At 37.4% G+C, this 14,278-nt stretch overlaps 2 protein-coding genes across 2 annotated transcripts in view; one reads left to right on the top strand and one right to left on the bottom strand.

Annotated features, from left to right (window-relative positions):
- Nucleotides 1-14,278, bottom strand: part of LOC134845118 (ectonucleoside triphosphate diphosphohydrolase 6-like) — a 344,283-nt gene that overhangs the window by 118,365 nt on the left and 211,640 nt on the right. The gene's annotated exons all lie outside the window — the stretch shown is intronic.
- LOC134845201 (microtubule-associated protein futsch-like) overlaps nucleotides 4,326-14,278 on the top strand; it is a 135,035-nt gene continuing 125,082 nt past the window's right edge. The window contains exon 1 of the mRNA XM_063862097.1: nucleotides 4,326-4,346. The gene's annotated coding sequence lies outside the window, so the exon portion shown is untranslated. The remainder of the gene's footprint in view (nucleotides 4,347-14,278) is intronic.

Genomic DNA, 14,278 nt, shown 5'->3' with positions numbered 1-14,278 from the left:
AATACTCGACCAGACATTACACAGTGACGGAGCGTAGAAAAAATACCCATTCCCTATTCACGACTGGCAGGCGTCAGTTACCTTAATTCTCTTCGTTTTTAACCGTCTAGACCTAGCCAGTTAGTTTTCTGGTCTGTTTAGGTCTAGTTAAAAAGTTGCTATTTTTAGGCAATCAACCAAACGACTTTTGATCAGTTTTCGTTTACGGGCAAAAATAACCGGACAGCATGATTACTATTAGAAACATCTGGAAAACCATAATTCACTACGTTTTTAGTGACTGTTATATAATAAACTCATTGAAGATGGATTGACACTTTCCTTTTTCTAACTACTCATGCTCTGAATTACTAAACAATATTGGAGTTAATTAAACCAATCAGGGCATTATAGTAGCTAAAAGTATGTGTTAAATAGTTTCTCACCGTGTTTGGACACGGGGCCTGGAATTTTTCGTTCTCTTGGAGATAACCTTGTTACCTCTCCGATTTCGTGGCACGGGAGGGTACGGATCCGTTCCGTATGTCCGATTGGATTTTTTTTCCGTATGATCTTTCTCAGATAAGCGTCTTATCGTGTCTTGATGCCACGATAAGAGGCTTCGTATTTCTCGTGTTTCTCTTCAACTGATTTTCGTCTTGTTAATTGGGTTGTCTCTTTCCTGCGTGTTTTTCAGACAAAATGACCGTTTTGGCTTTACCCTCCTTTTTATTGTTATTTTGATGATAACGCCTTTATTGTCCTTTTTCAAGTGCGTCGACATGCTCGACTGCGCCAATCTGGGGGAATGGCACACAAGACGTGTAAGAAAAAGAGCGAACGACAGAAATTGTTTTAATCTTTTTTTATAGGAGAGCGCTTCAAGCTGTAACGATTGTACAGCCACAATCGTTCCTAAGCAATTCCAGGGAATCAGGAGGGCTATTACGATTTTGCTACGCTTTCTGGTCGTCAAGAAGACAACTCTTCGTCGGTGTTCAAGAATCCGGAAGGGACTCGGAGAAGAACTGTGAACTATAACTTGACAATTTTCAGTTTCCCGGAATGTCTTGAATTGAATTAAAATAACATTGAATTGAATTATATTGAATTAAAATAACAAGGAGTTAATCCATCTCCGATAGAAATGGTGATTTTTATCTACTGAACAAAAACAATCATAAAATAAAAGTTAAGCCCTGTTTTTAGGAGTGACCTTGTGGTCTGGAGACACCCATCATGAGCTCACTATTTTTGCATACAATTAAGTTAACCTACGCTGTTTGGCCGATAGCCCTAAATAGTAATGACTTTGTCTCTGTCGACCCAATGTTAATGAACCAAACATTGAACTGGTTTTTTAGAGACAGTTAAAAGCATGTGAAGCTGTGTTTAGACGCTAGACAGCCAGTTCATAACTTAGCTTCATTTTCAGTCGGTATGTACTTCCGGAATAATTTTACAAAATGACTAAATTTGTTAAACGTGTTTCTTGTTTTTTTTAGAGCAAACAAAAAAAAGTGAACGTAAATAGACCACAGGCATGAGCTCTTTGATAAATGAAAAAAAATTGAGCAAAAGAAGTGTCACTTCCAAAACTCCATCCCAACATCCGGGCATCTAAGTGACCTCAACCAGTCCAGTTTATTTTGGTACCGTTAGATCAGGTCAGGTATTAGCTATTAGCTAGGCTAACGCGTGAGACAATCGTTTTTTGAAGAACTTGAACATAGAAAAAATTCAGATTATTTTTCAGCGAAAACACCGGTTTTGAAGTAAGATTCTTCACGGTTTATTTTTTTTCTCGAAAATTCTTCTATCCTTGCCAAACGTTAGCAACGGTCGAATGAGGCCATAAGGAATACACTCTAGATATTAAGAAGCTAGGAGTTGAGAGAAAATGTCGCTCCATCTCCGATGGAGGCGGTGACTTTCTTTACTGTACAAAAACAAAAGTAATACTTTAACCTATTAGTAATAGAGAAGAAACGGAAGACTGGAACAATTTCAACACAATTCCGATAAAATACCGGAGTACTCTCTAATCAGACGAATTTTGCTCAGAGCAGACTTTGTTGTAGACTTTGTAGTACGAGTACAGAGATTGAGAGCCTTGGAGACCAACGAATGAAGGATGGCGAAACTTGCTGGTACAATGGACTGAAAGAAATGATCTAAAAGAGGAATTTATGATAGTTTTCAGTGAGAGAAGGGAATTTATACCATCTGGAAAGCAAGCTGTTGACTAAAGATGCTCTAGCGCACTTCAGCTGTGAAGGAGTCAAAGTTGTCCTCAAAGAATCTGAGAGTAAGATTGTTGGCAATTTGATTGGGCCGAGACTACCGTTGGTATAAGTTGATGAGGATTAAAAGGGACCCTGATGAAGCAAACGAAACAGCAGGAGATCAAGGGCAAGACTTCAGTCAATAACCTGGTCAAGATGGGAAACGACAGGAACGACAAAGGGATAGTTAATCAGAAGACGAAGAAACGAAGCTTTCAGAGTCGTAACGATTGTGCAGTTAGAACGAGCTTCATCAAAGGGAAAGACTGGCAGCCCTGCCTGAATACTGAATGAAACCGTAAGGATCCAATTTTGTACACCGAAACTGTAAATTGAACATTTTTAGCTTGATGGGAGTCTTGAATTGAAATTAATAACATAAAGTTTCGTTTTCAGATATTGAGAAGCTAGGAGTTGCGAGAACGTGTCGCTCCATCTCCGATGGATGCGGTGATTTTCTCTGCTGTACAAAAACAAGAGTACTACATTAACCTATTAGTAATAGCGTACTAGCCCTGCTTTAAGGAGTGAATTCATGATCTGGAGATACTGAGAGCCAGCAATGAGTTAACTGTCCACATGCAACTAAGTTAATTTGCGCGGTTCTACTGATAGCCTTGAGAATTTACAATTTTGTCGACCCGATGTCGACTAAACTGGCTATGGTATAGAGATTTAAAAGCAGTTAAAGCTGAATTCAGACACTAGCCAATCGTTTCAGGATCTTGCTTCACTTTCCCTCGGTATGTACTTCAGGGCGAATGTTACATATAAGATTTTATGGCGCTCATGGCTATTATTCTCAACATCATGATTGGCAAGCCTCTTAACAGAAGCCTCTGCGTTGAGCGGATGCTCACACAAAAACTCCTAACGACAATTTCCACAGTACTTTTTCCTGCTGTTTGGCTGAGACAAATTTTGAAAATAAAACTAACTTGTAAAATTAAGTTTCATTATTTAACACTGAATATTTTTGGTTTTTAATTTAAAATTTACATGTCTAAATCAAAATTATGACTCAGAAACTTCCAGACAAATAATTAAAAACTGTTTAATTAGTTTTAGAGGTTGAAAATAATTTAGGCTAAATAGTAATTTTTGAAGTCAACTGTGATTGGCTGATTTTTTAATATGATGGTTAAGAACAAAAATTTTAGTGAATTGTAAATTTGTAAATTGATGTTTCATCGTCATTTAGCTTAGTTTATTGTAAAACTGCTGACGATGCACAGAGTTGCAAAAAAGTTTGATATTTACTGTTTATCAAAAATGTCTTCAATTTTATTTGTATTTTTGCGATAGACCAAAAAGCGAATAGCTTAAAATTCCAACTGTTTTCCCATTAAAGGGCCAGTATCTAAAAAACTTTAATAATTTTCATCAATGTAGAGTGAATTTTTATTGTCTTTTCTTATCGATACGTAGAATATGGCCAATTTGTATTTGAGATACCGAAATTGTTTCTAGCTCCTTGATCCATAGCATCAACACCCTCAACAGACGTGAGAAAACGCGATACGAGAGCCTTGTTACAGAAATTCCTGGCCTATCCCTGAAAAAAAATTCGCTGAACTATGGAAAGAACCTCCTAAAGTTACTGGAAAACACTCCCTTGAAGGAGAAAAAATTGGTTGCGTGGCACGACGTGGTGATTAACGCCATTAGCAGCCATAAAACCAACAACTATTGCGCAGCCTGTGTCGAGGAGGTGACAAACTATTTCAAGTCGACGAGGCAGCAGATAATGGCGATTGTCGTTTGCAGAAGGGAAGGAATGCCCGACTTGTTTAGTGAGCTACTCGGCATGGGAGTGCTCATTATTCCAGCAACAAAACGTCTGCTCTCCAAGAGCAAACAAAGCGACCCGGAGCAGCTCACGCAATATTTGACGCTGCACCAGAGTGCTGAATTGGAGCTGAAATTTCTGCAATTGGTAAAGGCACACAAAGAGAGACTGTCAGAACTGATCGGCAATGTCAGGGGCAAACAAGAGAGACCGTCGCAGACAACGAGGAAGGCGAATGCAAGACGGTAGCAGAAGCTGAAAGCAGAGGAAGTGTCTGCGCATCAAAAACAAGGGTGAGAAGAGTGTGATTTGTTTTGCTTTGTGTCTTGTGAGTTTAGTTACTCGTGGCTCGCAAAACAATGACCAGAGTACTTTCTCCTGCTGTTTGGCTCGGACAAATTAAAAAAAAACTTGGAAAATTGTGTTAGACTATATAAAGTTCTTTAAAAAATTCAAATTTCTGTACACCGGACTTTTTGAAGTTCAGGGTCCCCGAGAACGGTTTTTTTTCGGACTAAGCCGTGCATATTTTTCAATTAAAACTACTAAGGACTGAAACTACTGAAATTTGGAGGCCTAAAATTTATGAAAACGCCAATAACTAGTAAAGAAAGATAATGAAATTCCAAAAATCTTCAATAAAATTTTTCAAATTTATCATATTTCACAATTTTATAAGAAAATATTCAGCTTGAAGTCCCTAATTTTACGATTCGGCTTGAAGTCCCGTCGGCTTGATGTTACAGTTACTGATATACCAGGAAAAAAAGAGCGCCTGTGATAGCGCTTTCATTGGCGGGTGCAAAGAAAGAATCTTCTATTTCGGAATTCAATTTTGTGACTACTTGTACGTTTCGCTGAGGGCGACATTTCGTCGAAACTGTCTGCATCCGAATCGCTACTGTCTGCATCCGACATTCAGAGTATAAAAACCCTTTGAAGTGTCGTACTCGGCTTTGAGTTGATTGAAAAAAATCTCTACGCTTAGAAGAGGCTGGAAATACCTGATTGTATTTAATGCCATCACAATTCATAAATCTATCTTTAAAATGCAAACTCACTTGAAGAAAATACTTAAAGTAAACTCAAATCAACAAAGTATCCACACAAAAAAACGCCTAAAAAGCAATTAAGCGAGCAAACTAATTAACAGAGACTGTTTTTACATCATTTTACTTACAAACATTTTTCAGTGCTGTAATGCTGACCGGTGGGGTTTACTAATGGTGGAGGACATCAGGCCGACGGGAATTCAAGTCGAAGGGACTTCAGGCCGAAATTTCAACTTTACAAGCACCTCAAATTACAATTTTTTTATCTGTAAAACGTTGCTTTTGAAAAATTTAGGCAAGTTTAGTCCATAAAAAGCGTAATTCATGACAATGAATCACTTGGGATTGGCATCCGTTAATAAAATCAGCCGGATTTGAAATGCATACATTATAGACATGAAAAACGCCTTCAACCGTGTTTTACTTTTCAACTTTCCTAAACATCAGTTGGAGGCCTAAACTTTATGAAAACGCCAATAAGTAGTGAAGAAAGATAATGAAATTCCGAAAATCTTCAATAAAATTTTTCAAATTTATCATATTTCACAATTTTATAAGAAAATATTCAGCTTGAAGTCCCTAATTTTACGATTCGGCTTGAAGTCCCGTCGGCTTGATGTTACGGTTACTGATATACCAGGAAAAAAAGAGCGCCTGTGATAGCGCTTTCATTGGCGGGTGCAAAGAAAGAAACAGTGATGTCTATTCCGTTATCAGAATTGAACCGCAACGAAGGCCTGAACAAATTTTTGGACGCTTTGAAAGGAGCGTTCGGCAAAGAAGAGGTTGATGAGCTCTTCGCAGACTATGAAAAATAAGAAAAACTCCGTCGCACAAATGCGAGCATGGTTGATTTCATTGCTGATTTGAGCAAGCGAATGCAAGGTTGAAAAGTACAAACTTGCTTTACTAGAAGGCGTACTAGCTTGCAAGCTATTATTCTGCACTGGGCAAGATGAGCGAGACAGAAAATTAGTGCTCGTTGCGAAATCCGAAACTCACTTTAGCGGATATGAAAAGTAGTATCAAGAGAATTTTTTCAACTGTGATTGCTTGCAACCAGGCCTCCGGGAGTACACCAACTGTCAAAGTAATCAGAAGGTCAAAAGTATCATAGTAACCGAGCTTACAGTCAGGAGTCCCTTCATCACGTATTCCAGTCAAAATCCTTGGAATTTTCTAGATATGGAAGTGATAATGATGAAAGAAGATGACAAGTGTTGGAGTCCTTTTCAATTAAAATCGATACGGGTACGTTTCTTCAAAAAGAACACGCAACTCGACACGAGAAAATATAATGTACAACTGTTACAAATAGAAAATTTCGTCGAAAGTTATTTTGTCATTTATTGTTCAGAGTAGGCAAGCGGCGTTCGCAATTTGTGTTGCCGGAGAGATTCTCTGTTTTAAAAAGCTGCCTGCTCTGGGTTCCTCAATGCATATGCTTAGGTTCTTACAAAGCTTGCTCAAAAAAATTTCTGTGCTGGGGCTGGCCGCGCCTTGATTCTCAAAAGCTAGCGGTTGAAAAAGATATCCATCATCTACAAGATCTTTATACTTGTCAATTTTTCGCTCTTCCGCTTCAGCGGCAGCCGTAACAGGGTTACAAACAGACCCGGCATTAATCCTACAAGGAGCTAAGGGGTCTTGTACCGTTACATCCCACAAGAGCTGCTTACCAACAGCCCATGGAACGAGCGTCAAACCGTCTGGTCGCTTCTGATCGGTCATGTGCGTCAAACCGTCTGGCCGCTTCTGATTGGTCCTGTAGATGTGTCGTGGTTCTAAAACAGACAGAATGTGAGTAAAAGATAAACTCTGCTTTCTTAAGGGCATTCAGGTTTGAAAGCCTATAGAATCTACCTGTACATTTGAGGCAAGAAAGACCATGCCAACCATCCTCGGTAACGTCTTTTCTGCACACGAATTAATGCCGTTCGCATATTTTTGAGCCTAATCGAAGTCCTATCGCAATTCTGAGTTGTTGGTTCGACAGTTTGCCCCTTAAATTTTTGCACAGGATGACGTTCATCCATTGGGAGCCAAATCTAGTCGTCGGCTAAATTTTCATCATCTAAATACCAGATGTTAATTTTCGACTAACTGTTTGACTAGTGTCTGAATTGTTTCCGCAAAAAGGGGTGGGGCTTCAGGATCACCTTGCTGAGTTCCGTCTTCTGACACTATGACAGAGCTTCCGTAAAAAAGGTAACTAGGTTTACTATACGCGCAATGGGTGTAATTAAACAATTCGGGGCGATTTGAATAAACATGATTCAGCATTGTTTCTCTATTTAGAGAGTTGAAGGCATTGTTAAAATCTAGTTTTAAAAGAACAGTGCATTTTAGATTGTCGTCGCGTTCAATTAGGTTTCGAAAAGACTGTGCAGCGATTTCTGCTCCTCGTTTGGTACCGCATCCTACCTGTACGTTTCCGAAAAAGTTTTGTCGCTCGGAGAGGGCCTTGCTTCCAGCGCATTTAGACGCGATACGTCTCAGCGTGCTGCCTATGGTAATCGGTCTCAACCCTCCGTCTATCTTTATGAGGGCGATAAGCTTTGCGCCAAAAAAGAAAGATCTTAAGGGCTCGGGTATTTTGCCATGTCCAATGAGGTTTATCAGCTTAGTAAGCGATTTCAGAAAATTAAGTCCTGCACTGCCATTCGACTTACGAACAAGATCTTAAAAATTGCTTTGTATAGGTCGAAATCGGTTACGAAAAAATTATCTACATTTTCTGGACTTGGAGCTGCAATTTTGGCTCGCTGAGGGTGCTTAGACATTAATTTTTGATAGTTATCAGTTGAAAAAGGAGCAATTTTGTCATCCGAAGCAGCAAGCCTTATTCCTCCCGTTACATTTCCTTCATCGAGCTTTTTACCTTTTAGCTTTATTCTCTGCCCGAGGTCATTCAGAGGCGGGCTTGAAACTTGGGGATGGGGTTTTGGAAGTGACACGTCATTTGCTCCATTTTTTTATTTATCAAAGAGCTCATGCTTGTGGTCTGTTAGCATCCACTTCTTTTCGGTTGCTCCAAAAAAAACAAGAACGACGTCAAAAAAATTAGCCTAATTGTTGTGATAAACTTATTAAATAGATTTGTTATGTTTGTTTTTTGTGCCTGTTTGTGGAGCGCCCTCTGAGGAATTTTAGAGACAGGTCTGTCAAGTGGCTTTCTGTACACCAATTGTGGTCAAAGATGAACCTGTTTTCGTATGCGATCGTGAAGTTGATACCGCTTTGTACACTAATTCGGGGAATTTCGACACCGACAGAAAATGTGCTGGACGAGAAGGAATCTTCGGAGGTAGCCGACCGTACGTTCGTGGTTCTCATAACAGCGGGGACAGAAACCATCAGGAACAAATCCTCTTAACAAAGATGGTCGTATTAGTACATGTGGACACTGTGAAAGTCGCTTTCATTAGGTGAAGATTGCCCAGAAAGAGAATCATCAGCTTTGGTCTCACAAGACGATGTTCCGTGTGACATTGAGGAGAAGGCCTTTCTGTCTTTTGTTATGTTATCTGGTCAACTCACTGATGAATGCCATGGAAAAGCTATCTTGGATTCAGGTTGTACTACGACTGCAGCTGGTGAAAAATGGCTGACCGATTATTTGAAATTGCTGCCGAAACCTCTGTTCAAACAAGTAATCAGAAAACCAGTGAGTTCCAGTGCTATTTTTGGAGGAGGTGAGAAAGTTAAAATTAACACTTCCATGTATATTCGGGTGATGTTCGGTGATTTTGTCAGAAAATGATATCGGAACTGACATCTGTGAAGGTTCCCGTGAAAGTAGTTACTGATAATCGTTCGCTGGTGGAATCTGTCTATTCTAGCAAAATTCCGCAATATAAGCGTCTACGCATCAAAATTTCGGCTCTCCGGTCAATGGTAGAAAATTCAGAAGTGTCGGAAGTTATTTCGGAGTCTGGAACACTTCTACTGGCTGACTGTTTAACGAAAAGCTCGAAAATTTCTTGTGAAAAACTGTTGAAAATCATCCATGATGACTATTAAGTGTGATTCAGTGCAATCCGTTCATGACTACTTATTCTGTTGTGTTTTAATGGTGTATAATATATTCATACCAAGCACAAGTCGAGTCAAGTTTTTTATGACCATTAAGCAGTGCCTCTTGTTGCCAATTAGTTCGTATTCATATCTACCCAAAATCAGTTTGGACAATAACAAAAGGTTGTTTACTTGAATGTACAAATGGAGTGGTGATATTACCAAAAATTCGAGACCTTCTTGTAGCTTCCGCTTTTTAGTGATATCCACTTAACGATGCGCTTCTGTACATTGTTTAATATAGCCATTATCTTTTTGCTCAACCCATAGCAAGGACTTCCGTAAACTAATTTTGGCACTATCATTGACTTATACAGGTTGAGCTTCGTTGTCCAATATATATTCGAAACGTTATATTTGATCAGGAAAAAACCTTATTGCCTTCTTACAGGTTTTTTCGATGAGTTGGTCTCATTTAAGGTTACTCGAGAGCATCAAACCTGAATCTGATTGTGTTAACTCTTTTTCGATCATGTGATTTCCAAAATAAAAATTCTTTTTTTTTACTGTCGATAAAAACACGAGCACATTTATCCATGAGGCATGTGATTTGTTTCAGTACATTTTCAAAATGCGTTTAATTTTTTTTGTACTAAATTGCGTTCTGTTCCAATGCTTATAAATTTTCCATAATCAGCAAACATAAGAGGGAAAAAATATTCGCATTTTGAAGGCGAATCGCTCACAAAAACAAAGAAAAGTAATGGCGCAATAATACTCCCCTGAAGTACTCCACTTGTGATTTTAATTTCCCAAGAAAACTCTTCATTAACAAATTGGCTACAATCTGTTACATAAAATTTCAGTAATTTTAGTAATTCACCTCTAATGCCGGTTTCAACTAGTTTTTTAAGGAGCACACCATGATCAACGCGGTCGAAAACTTTGCTTTAATCAGTGAATATTACATCTATTTCTTTTTGATTTTCAATACCATTATACACTTTTTGAAGGAATGTTAATAATTGAGTAATCGTCGATCGATTCCTTCTAAATCCAAACTGTGGTGCTGTGTAAAAATTGTGAATAGTGGTTGTATAACCGAATGAACAAAATCCGTTCTAGAAATTTGGAAGGGATCGATAGAAGAGACACTGGTAGGGTAATTGGATACATCATATTTGTCGTTATGTTTATGGAGAGCAGATATTGTTGCAATTTTCAAAAATTATGGATATTCACCGGTTTGCAAAAATGTTCGATATCTGTGTAAAAGAAGGGGATAGAGAGATAGAGGAAATGTGAAATAAAAAAGGTGGTAATTCATCTGTTCCTTTACTTTTGTTGATATTTAAGTTTTTACAAATTTCCGTTACTTCTTATGTTTCGATGCTTATTTCCTCTAGAACTGGCATATCAGCAGACAAGTTGCGAGGAAACTTGAATCAACTGGACTTACTCTAAACCGAAGAAAAGAACTTTGCAAATAAATTTGCTTTATCTTTGTCAGAATCAGCAGTGAATTCGTTGTAAAACATTTTGGGTGGTAAATTTGATTTCCTAAAAGCTTTAAAGTACTTAAAAAAACTGTGGAGGTTCATCTTCCTTTGGCTAATTTACCTTCGTACTGAATTTTGTCCATATTACTAGATGTATTGACCAATTCTTGTAAATTTTGTCTTTGTATGAGCTTCAGGGTATTTTGTTTTGCAGTTTACAAAATTCAATGTAGTGTGACGTTTTTTGATTTATCCAGGAAGTAATAACAATCTGTGAGCAATTCGTTTCTTTTAAAACATTTTGAGGCTCAATTTTATTATTTATCAACGTATCAGAGAGCTTCTGATAATCACCTTTGCAATAGCTATACACCACGATGTATCAAAGTTTCATGACTAGTTTTGCTTAAAAACGCCATGACAAATAAAGTTTGAAATTTACATCGTAGGAAAAATTATCAACCGGAAAAAACCAGCGCAAACTCTTTAAGGCGAAAAAAATCAAGAAATCTAAAGACTTAAATAGGATAATAAGTTCCCCTCACCCTCAAACACATATAACTTTAGTTGCTCGCCATTTGAAACCATATGAGACGCCTGAGCCGATATAAAATAAATAGTTTAACAGCTTTTAAACTAAATAAAAAAAGAAAATATTAACAAACGAGCCGACAATAAATCAAATAAAAATATGAAAATAATTTAAACGCCATTAAGTCCTCTTCACCCTCAAAATACACACGCACATAGACATAATTTTTGCTCCTCAAAAGACGCAACATAGGGCCAGTAAGAGATACTCATTATCATGCAAAACCCTATCATGTAAGCTTTACATCAAATTAAGCCTCAAATTAACCAGGAGAAGCCAGTTTTAATCCAGAAAAGAGGGATTTCTATGGCTTAACAATCACAGTTGCACTTCATTTCAATCCCTTAAAATGGCACAAATTTTACAGAAAGATGAAGGAATTGAGGTATGTGACAAGAATTCGACCAGAATGACCCAAAAAGCATGTCATTAACGAGTTTATATTGGCTGTTTTGAACGATTAGCAGTGTTAATAGTTCAATTGATTGTATTCGGAGGAGTCAATTTGGATTGACAAAATAATTTTGAAGTTTCTGATATAGGCATGCATGACCCGTGGCAACTTTACTTTTCTCAGCAACTGAAAAGCGCGAAAATCAGAATGACGACTCTCGCTACCTCAACAATGTAACACTCGCCCAGATATTACACTTGAATCAACTGGACTTACTATTAACCGAAGAAAAAACTTTGCAAATAAATTTGCTCCATTTTTGTCAGAATCAGCAGTGAATTCGTTGTAAAACAATTTGCGTGGTAAATCTGATTTCCTAAAAGCTTTAAAGTGCATGAAAAAATTGTGGAGGTTCATCTTCCTTGAGGTAATTTATCTTCGTACTGAATTTTGTTCATATTACTAGACGTATTGACCAATTCTTGTAAAGTTTGCACTTTTGTATGAGCTTCTGGATATTTTCTCTTTGCAGTTTGCAAAATTCAATGTATTGTGACGTTTTTTGATTTATCCAGGAAGGTAATAACCATCTATGAGCAGTTCGTTTAGCTATCGTTTCTTTTAAAGCATCTTGAAGCCATTTATACCATAATTCAAATATTTTATCAGGATTGGACCGGCAATAAGGCTCAAACTTATTAATGATCAACGTATCAGAGAGCTTCTGATAATCAGCTGTGCAATAGCTATACACCACAATATATCAAAGTTTTTATGACTAGTTTTGCTTAAAAACGCCATGACAAATAAAATTTGAAATTTACATCGTAGGAAAAATTACCAAGCGGAAAATACCAGCGCAAACTCTTTAAGGCGAAAAAAAAATCAACAACTCTAAAGACTTATTTAGAATAATAAGTTCGCCTCACCCTCAAACACATATAACTTTAGTTGCTCGCCATATTAAACAATATGAGACCACTGAGCCGATACAAAATAAATAGTTTAACACCTTTCAAACCAAAAAAAAAGAAAATAAAAATTAACGAGCCGACAAAAAATCAAACAATAATTTGAAAATTTAAAGGCCATTAAGTCCCTTTCACCCTCAAAACACACACGCACATAAACACAATTTTTGCTCGTCAAAAGACGCAACATATGGCCAGTAAGAGATATTCATTATCATCCAAAACCCTATCATGTAAGCCTTACATCAATTTAAGTAAGAAATTAACCAGTAAAAACCAGTTTTAATCCAGAAAAGAGAGATTTTTATGGCTTAACAATCACAGTTGTACTTCATAGGATTCCCTTAAAATGGCAAAAAAATTTCAGAACTATGAAGAGATCGAGGTATGTGACAAGAATTCGACCAGAATGACCCAAAAAAGCATGTCATTAACGAAGTAATGTTGTCTGTTTTGAACGATTTGCAGTGTTAATCGTTCAATTGGTTGTATTCGGAGGAGTCAATTTGGATTGACAAAATAATTTTGAAGTTTCCGATATAGGCATGCATGATCCGTAGCAACTTTACTTTTCTCAGCAACTGAAAAGCGCGAAAATCAGAAAAACGACTCTCGCTACCTCAACAATGTAACACTCGCCCAGACATTACACTTGAATCAACTGTACTTACTATAAACCGAAGAAAAGAACTTTGCAAACAAATTTGCTTTTTATTTTTGTCAGAATCAGCAGTGAACTCGTTGTAAAAAACTTTGCGTGGTAAATTTGATTTCCTAAAAGCTTTAAAGTACTTGAAAAAATTGTGGAGGTTCATCTTCCTTGGGCTAATTTACCTTCGTACTGAATGTTGTCCACATTGCTAGATGTATTGACCAATTCTTGTAAAGTTTGTACTTTTGTATGAGCTTCTGGATATTTTGTTTTGCAGTTTGCAAAATTCAATGTAGATAAAATACCTATTGACGACTGGCAGGCGTCAATTACCTTAATTTTTTTTCGTTTTTAACCGTCTAGTTCTAGCCAGTTAGTTTTCTGGTCTGTTTAGGTCTAAGTAAAAAGTTGCTATTTTTAGGCAATCAACCAAACGAATTTTGATCAGCTTTCCCTTACAGGCAAAAATAACCGGACAGCATGAAAACTATTAGAAACATCTGGAAAACCATAATTCACAATTTTAGTGACTGTTATATAATAAACTCATTGGAGATGGATTGAATCTTTCCTTTTTTTCTAACTTCTCATGCTCTGAATTACTAAACAATATTGGAGTTCATTAAATCAATCAAGGCATTAAAGTAGCTAAAAGTATGTGTTAAACAGTTTCTCACGTTTTTGGACACGGGGCCTCGAATTTTCGTTCTCTTGGAGATAACCTTGTTACCTCTCCGATTTCGTGGCACGGGAGGGTACGGTTCCGTTTCGTATTTTTTCAATTGGATTTTCCTTCCGTATGATTTTTCTCAGATAAGCGTCTTATCGTGTCTTGTTACCACGATAAGAGGCTTCGTATTTCTCGTGTTTCTCTTTAGCTGATTTTCGTCTTGTTAATTGGGTTGTCTCTTTCCTGCGTGTTTTTCAGACAAAATGACCGTTTTGGCTTTATCCTCCTTTTCATTGTTAATTTGATGATAACGCCTTTTTTTTCCTTTTTCAAGTGCGTCGACATGCTCGACTGCGCCAATCTGGGAAAATGGCACAC

Source organism: Symsagittifera roscoffensis, chromosome 4 (assembly GCF_963678635.1).
Source record: "Symsagittifera roscoffensis chromosome 4, txSymRosc1.1, whole genome shotgun sequence".
In the NCBI taxonomy this organism is placed as follows: Eukaryota; Metazoa; Xenacoelomorpha; order Acoela; family Convolutidae; genus Symsagittifera; species Symsagittifera roscoffensis.
The sequence above is the reverse complement of the archived record's forward strand: the minus strand, read 5'-3'. Positions and strand labels throughout refer to the sequence as shown.